Source organism: Labrus mixtus, chromosome 11, assembly GCF_963584025.1.
Source record: "Labrus mixtus chromosome 11, fLabMix1.1, whole genome shotgun sequence".
Taxonomy (NCBI): domain Eukaryota; kingdom Metazoa; phylum Chordata; class Actinopteri; order Labriformes; family Labridae; genus Labrus; species Labrus mixtus.
This window is the reverse complement of record NC_083622.1, coordinates 24,045,558-24,051,557: the sequence shown is the minus strand read 5'-3', so window position 1 is coordinate 24,051,557 and position 6,000 is coordinate 24,045,558.

The following is a 6,000-nucleotide window of genomic DNA, read 5'->3' as shown; positions in this document are numbered from 1 at the left end:
AACCACTCAATTGTTCCCCTTTAATTGTTTGATTACAGTACACTGCATGGGATACTGGATAATCAAATCACTCTTCATTGAGGTTTCACACGTTTGTTCCTTTTTTTTTTGTTCCCAACTTTACCCCTGAGTTCATGTTGAAACAGCTGTCTGGCACATAATACCCTCCTCAGTGACTCGTGTCAACAGGTTTACGAAAATAACAATGTTCTCATTGTTTGGACAGGCCACCGTTCCAGACGGTCTGAATCTGGACTTGTTGAGGTTCTCGAGAACTTCACGATATTAATTCTCTCCCCCCACGGTACCTTATAACAAGTGTCCTTATTTTTGTAAATAGAAGTGACAAATTCTAGTGCTGAACTTGATCTTGCTCTCAGTGCACGTTGTGCCCAGCACAATAAATCTTTGCTCTTGGTATAATATAAATAATATAAATGGAAAAGAGAATAATACACGAGAGATTCTGTTTATTGCCAAAAGTAAAGGGTGTAATTCAATTAGATAGTTGTTTGATTTAAGTATCAGTTTTTACAGAAAGAGGATCTTAATCACATTGTGAGTCAGGCGGTCAATTCTGGGCCTTGATGCTTTTCAAACCCTTATAAAGACTCAAAAAGATCTGTGCACAGTCCATGGTCAGGCCTTTTTTTTTTTTTTTTTTAAATGAAGGCTATAACTGGCTATATTTGTTTGGAATCTAAAATTTTCTACATTGGCCTTAAGCAGCTGTGGACATTCTGCTAGTTCACCAATTAATACATTGGGGCCAAATGTGAGCAATCCCATGGGAGTCAAATCCAAACAAAGTCCAGGTTTCCATTTTCAAGGAACCTTAGAGAAGAGGATGTGAAAGTTTGAATCAAATATCTCCTTTCAGATGTCTTCTTTGTTTACAGTTTGTTTCCTCTTGTATTCCTTTGGGGAAGCTTGGAAATGGTAATAATGTCAGACCTGCTATGTCTTAAATGGCTCAGGCGAGGGGGGAGCTTCTCTCTGACGTCCATGTTAAACCAACACAGTGCTGCGGGTGTTTGTACGAAAGGCCTAATCAATTGTGAAGCTGATACGTAGGTAAAATAAATGAGACTTCAAACACAGTAAAGTAGTCCTCCAGGGATGAAAACAAGGCACAAAGAGAGACGCACTCTGTGTGACATACGCAATGTTTCATCTGTGAGGAACAGCAGAGAGCCGTGGCCTGTTTAACATACGCTCAGAGAGGTTGGATTTGTTTGGTGTCAAGTCTAGTAAATAATTAGCTGGTTCAGAGTATTGTGGCGCTCTTCAGAAACCAAACCTAAAGGCCAATGTAGCATAAAGATGTGAACACCTATGGCAATGGAGTGTCAAGGATGCTGGGAAACATTCAAGTTATTTTGCATTTCTAATAAATTCCCATTGACAATTGTTTCCTATTCAGTCCACATATGATAATATAGTTTAACAGATTACTGTATTTATGAACCTCAGGTTTCTCAATTACAAGAAGCAGTAATATAAATACAAATGTATGACTGGCAGGAAACTCAAGGTATGTTAGTTTCCCTTTAAATGACCTGATATCCTTTTGTGTCAGAATTCTACAAAACATTTGACAAGCTATTTAGTTTAACACAAAACAACATATTCCTACCTTTCTATGCTTTTTCTACAAATGTAACATATTTGTGTAGTATGAATGACGCCATCTGCAGATTTAGAAATATTGACTCATGGTTCTAACATTCATATATGTCACTACAGGTTGTCAAAATATACCCACACAATCAGACCTCAAACGATGGCTCACTTACAGAATGTTAAAATGTTGATTACTATTAAAATCATACATGTAAGCAGGTTAGCGCTAAGAAATGACCAACTAAGCTTCAGTGAAACCACAATTCACCACCTTAGGGTGAGAAGCTTAAATGTAGCTATAATAGTATTTTTATTGTAATAAATGTTATTAGTATGGTACTAGTATCCTTTACTTTCATCTGTGTTCCAGTTTGCTGTAAAGAATCGAACAAATAATTATTTTATCACCTCCTGATTGATCAGATACAGAAAAGACAATCTGGAGGGATATCAGGCAGCTTGAGGTTGTAACAATATATTTGTTACCTGTTAGCAACTAGTCAACATCAAAATGGTTCCATTCAACCACTTCCTTGCTTTTATGGCCATTTATAGTGCTCGAGGGTAGAACGGAAATACCTATATCCCAAGTTAAAGTCAATGCAAGCTATGAATATATGATTTTCCTACTACGTTTTTTTGGAGGTACAATGTTGGGATGGCTTGTCTTGTTAACAAGCTAATTGGATCGTGGAAATCTGGAGGGACACTGAGCCATGTTTCAAGTTAAAACATTTTGTCAAAAATTCTGTTTTTCAGACCAAAATGTTTAATCTTATATAAGAGAATCACAGTTATATATCCATTATAAAGGCTGTTATATTGGTCTATTTTGTTCATTTGGCCACATTTTATAAAGACGACTTCTTTGTGTTTCTATTAACCACTTCCTAGCTAACATTACTGTTAGCTACTCCAGGAATGACGTGTTTTGCTAACTTGGTTATCAGGACATTTTACTTTCAAGAATGCCAGATGAAAGAAACAATTGTAAAGTCCTGCTAACATTACCATTATAGTATCTTCTATAGCTACACATGGTTATGTTAGTAATGTTAGTAGTTCAATGCGAGAGTTGATGCTATACAAATAAATAAAGATTGATTGAATGAATGCCAATGTTAGCTGTTATCTAACATAAGCTAATAGGTTATCAAATAGTGTTTAATAATTGTTTTATATAGATACATGTGACTTTATTTCCTCTAGGTTCCATTGTACCTTGTCTTTTCAATTGCTGCTTACCCAAAAAGTGGAGAAATTATTTGCCAGCTTCCCCCTGTTTATACCGTTTCACCTGGAACATAGCAGCATAGCATTACACCAGCATTTGGTCTTCCTTTACTCCGAGGCCAATGCCCGCTGTGTGAATATGGCTAGCAGCACAACTTCCCAGCTTCCAACAATAGCATTTGTAACCATTTTCTCAAGCTACTCTGACATCCGCGGCCTTCATGATCAGTGTTGAAATCAGTCCTCACAAATGCCTTTGCTAACCAAACATTATGTTGGTGATTATCTAGCACCACTGCTGAGGCTGTACGATCCAGTGCACCAGAAGTGGCCTCGGGGAACCCTCCCTTTTCTTGAAACCTAATGTTTACAATCATTTAGGGCCGTCCATGGAAGGCATACAGGAGACACTTGCGTATGTTTGTCTCCGTTTTGAGGATTGTGGTTAAGCTGAAGCTCATCTGGCAACCGTATGTGCTGCTCATCCACTTTAAAGCTCCTGCCTTTCTCTCCTGTCCTCTCCTCTCCTGCTCTTACAGTTCCCTTTTCCTATTTGTTTCTGTATTTTCTACTTCCCTGCTATCTTGTGTTTGTTTCATCCTCTTCTTCCAATATTACTGTAACTCTATGTCTTTCTCCTCTTCTTTATGCTCTTGACACATCTCTGTTTTTGCAAAACTACTCGTAGCTTCAGCTGTCTCTTGTCATACAAGTTATGCGCTGGTATGTGCTGATGACTGACTTTTATAGCTCTTTCATGTGTGCATCATGTGTAGAAAAGGCTGGGATGGGATGTAGTCGAGTAAATCAGTTTGTCACATAAGTCAAATCTGCTGAGTTCGGAGGTTCACAAGCAGGTTTTGTGGCTAATTTTCTGTCTTCCATCACAGTTTCAGTTACTTTCAGATGACCCCAGAGATCCTCTGCTGTTGTACATTCAGAGAAAAGTAAATCAGCATTTGTTTTATTTTCTTTAAAGCTGGTACTGCTTTTAAGTTTAATTTCAAACTGACGTAACAACTCCTTTGCTAGGCTGACTTAAAGCTCTGACTCAGCACCGATGTCACTTCAAGATGAAATACATTAGGAGCAATATTAAGTCTTTCAGTCCAAACTGAAGCATTTCCCCTTTGAAGAAAATTGACATCAACTCATGCAGAATGCCTGCTGGCGTCACTGTGTTCAATAAGCAGAAAGTGCTGGTAGATGGTGAGCTGAAATGAAGGCTGCAGATAGGCTACTGGAAATTATGTAAAATGAAAAGAGCTGATCCATTGTGAATTGAGAAATGTATGCTCATTTAATATGTACAACAAATGCAGCAATGTGTGATATCAAGAATACAGCAAAAGAGTGTGACAAAAAGTGAAGGAATCCACACGTAGATACGGAAAGAGTGCACTGAAAAGTCAGGGTTTGGGCACGGTTCAGTTAGTGGGAAGGCATCTACATCTGTTTCAGCTTCACAGAATTAAGACTCAGCTCATACAAAGATGTGTTTTAATGGGAAGTTATCATTTTTAGCAAAAGTTTGTCTTATTTCACTGTGATGAACAGCTCGTGGTTCAGGTTTGATAAAATGTATTTCTGTTGCCACAATTTTACACAAAACGTAACTCTTCCTGCTCGATAGCGTGATAGCTTTGTTTAAATCACTTTTTGCCAACTTACTTCTGCTGCTTCAGGTTTGACTAATCAACGTTACTGTCGCATAATTCAATTTATTATGAGGATATATCTGTTGAACAGAAACCTTATATTCTCTGATTTGTGTCATCTAGCACATAGGCTGAAGTATAATTATGACTGTAGCCTATTTAAGTGAAATGTCACAAGTACCTTTCATTAATGTTATTACTGCACAATAAATCAAGTTACATTCATCATGTGCAACAATAACAGCGCATATTGTAGTTATAAGAAGAAAAAAAAAACATTCTAATATTTTATTTGAGCTGTTTGCTCTCACAATGCAAACATGTGGCCAATCAGATGAATCCTTAGTTAGCCTTCAGCTACCCTCAGATGAATCAGTGTCAATCTGAAAATGGCATGTTAGCTAGCAGGATAGTCAATTCAATTCAAATAACTTTATTTATCCGTTAGGAACTTAATTTGTGTAAAAGAGCATCAGTGCGCATACAGCTAGACACAAAAACAACAACAAAAACAAACACATACAAGTGGTTGTATTAAAAGCATGATAAATAGGTCATAAATAATTGTTATGAGCATTTAAAAGAGTGGTGTTAAAAATATAGCTGAGGACGGAGAAAAGAACTGCACTTCTACAATTTGGTAGTATATTGTTTCAGGATAGAGGTGTTATCCAAAAAAATATAGGAACTGTAACTTACAGCTTGAAAACACATCTCCATGTTTCTTTATTTATTGCACATCATATCATTATTTTAATATTGAACAGTGTTGTTGCACATCCCTGATTTTTTTGTCATATTATGCAAGCCTACTTGTTACGTTTTATTTTTAACAATGCACAATGCCATGCTGAGCTAAATGGCAATGTCCTCCATCTTGCTCTTGCTTAATGTATGCCCAAACAAGGAACAACTCTGGCTAATGGTCATAAGATCAGTTCTATAGACTACAGTCCAGAGGCACTCAGAGGCATCATCTTCTAATCATCATCCATCATTGTTTTCTATTGTGATGGGAACAGTCTTCATTTTTTTCATATAAACATCACACCCTTCTTCCCTATGTATGTTGTAAATCACTTGGCATACACAAGCACTAAACTGAACATTCAGAGGGATAACACTGTTTTACATCATGCTCTCCTCTGTTGCGTTCAAGTGCTTATCAGGAGTTGACACCAACTGCACCATATTCTTAAATACAATGAAAGGTGTATTTAGCATCTAATTTAGATTTGACCGGCAAGAAGCAGTTGATATGTTGAATAGGGTTACCAAGCCATCAAAATCACTCTCTCAGGCAAAACAAGTAAAGAGCCAGATTAACCAGATATTAGTAAAATGGAGTGGCAACAAAAATCGACCTTTTGTCGACCTTCTGTTAAGATTCTGAGTATTTCCGAGAAGAGAAATGCTTGAATGCTAATCACTGTGCCATAAGAAGTGTTTGATCTCTCTGCAGGGCTCAGTAAACACTGCTAACACC